The 1,994-nt window shown below is 35.5% G+C and overlaps 1 non-coding gene across 1 annotated transcript; it reads right to left on the reverse strand.

The window, feature by feature from the left end:
• Positions 1-748: 748 nt before the first annotated feature.
• LOC119050494 (U6 spliceosomal RNA) lies at positions 749-855 on the reverse strand. Its single transcript, XR_005082759.2, has one exon. It is a non-coding gene; the product is annotated as a U6 spliceosomal RNA (small nuclear RNA).
• Positions 856-1,994: the final 1,139 nt, after the last annotated feature.

Here is a 1,994-nt window from a genome sequence, read left to right on the forward strand (position 1 = left end):
TATGCATGTACCATTCCAGATCTCCCAGCACAGATTGTTGAAGAAGCTATTTTTACTCCATTTTATGCTCCTGTCTCCTTTGTCAAATATTAGTTCACCATAGAGACATGGGTTTATTTCTGGGCTATTTTGTTCCATTGATCAATGGGTCTGTTCTTATGCCAATACAAGACTATTTTGATTACAGTAGTCTTGTAATATACTTTGATATCAGGTATTGTTATACATCTTACTATGTTCTTCTTTCTCAAGATTACTGAATCTATTCAGGGCTGTTTGTGGTTCCAAATAAATTTTGAAATATTTTCTCTAAATCTGAGAAATATGTAATTGGTATTTTAATAGGGATTGCATTGAGTTTATAGATAACTTTGGGTATTACGGACATTTTATTTTTCAAGTACAGTTTTTTTGTCTATTTCTCCCATCCCAGCCTCCCCCGCCCCTTGCTCCCCACCTCCCTCCCATTTCCACCCCCCTTAGTTCTCGTCCCTGTGTCCTTCCTATTTGTTCCTCCAAATCCCTCCCCCCTTTTCCCCTTAACTTCCCTTCCCTCTCCCCACTGGTCACTGTCCCCTTGTTCTCTATTTCAGTGTCTTTGGTGTTTTTTTTTCTGCTTGCTTGTTTGTTTTGTTGTTTAGCTTCCTGTTAAAGGTGAGATCATATGGTATTTGTCTTTCAACACCTGGCCTATTTCACTCAGCATAATGCTTTCCAGTTCCATCCATGTTGTTGCAAAGGGTAGTAGGAAAATATGGAATGCTTCATGAATTTGTGTGTCATCCTTGCGCAGGGGCCATGCTAATCTTCTCTGTATCGTTCCCATTTTAGTATATGTGCTGCCGAAGCGAGCACTATTATGGAAATTTTAATAATGTTGATTCTTCCAATCCATGAACATGGGATATGCTTCCATTTGTTTGTGTCTTTCTTAATTTATTTCTTCAGTGTTGTGTAGTTTTCTCTTTTTTTAAGGATTTTAAAAAATATATTTTATTGATTATGCTATTATGGTTGCCCCATTTTTTTCTTTATATGCCCCCACCCTGCAACCCCCCTCCCTCCAGAATTCCCCCCTACTTAGTTCATACCCATGGGTTATACATATAAGTTCTTAGTGTTGTGTAGTTTTCTGAGTACAGGTTTTTTTACCTCCCTGTTTAGGTTTATTTCAATGTGCTATATTTTTCTTTTTGCTATAGTAAATGGCATTTTTTCTAAATTCTGTTTCTGATTTTTTATTGTTGGTGTACAAAAATGCCTTCAATTTTTGAATATTGACTTTGTATCCCACTATTTTGACAAATTCATTTATTAGGTTGATTAGTTTTTTTGGGGGGTGCAGCCTATAGGGTTTTCTTTGTACACTAATGTATTGTCAGTGAATAATGACAGTTTTACATCTTCCTTTCCCATTTGGATGCCCTTTTTTTTCTTGTTTGATTGCTGTGGCCAGGACTTCCAATACTATGTTGAATAAAAGTGGTGAAAGTTGACATCATTGTGCTGTTCCTAATCTTAAGGGGAAAGCTTTTAGTTTTTACCTATTGAATACAATGTTGGCTGTAGGTTTCTCATATATGGCTTTTATTATGTTGAGGTATGGCCCCTCTATTCCCACTTTGCTAAGCATTTGTGTCATAAATAGGTGCTGCACATTATGAAATGCTTTTTAGCATCTATTAATATGATCATGTGATTTTTGTCTTTCATTTTGCTTATATGCTGTATTATGTTTATTGATTTGCAAATGTCATATTATTCTTGTATCCTGGGATTAATCCCACTTGACCATAGTGTATGATCTTTTTACATTATTGTTGGTCCCAGCTTGCTAATATTTAGTTGAGGATTTTAGCATCTATGTTCATACAGATATATTGGCCTATAGTTTTCTTTCTTTCTTGTGTCTTTACCTGGTTTTGGATTTAGGTAAATACTGGTCTCATAAAAAAGTCATGGAGTCTTCCTTTTTCTTGAATTTTTTAGAAAAG

This window comes from Artibeus jamaicensis, unplaced genomic scaffold, assembly GCF_021234435.1.
Source record: "Artibeus jamaicensis isolate MK-2021 breed Jamaican fruit bat unplaced genomic scaffold, CSHL_Jam_final contig_240, whole genome shotgun sequence".
NCBI classification, from domain to species: Eukaryota; Metazoa; Chordata; class Mammalia; order Chiroptera; family Phyllostomidae; genus Artibeus; species Artibeus jamaicensis.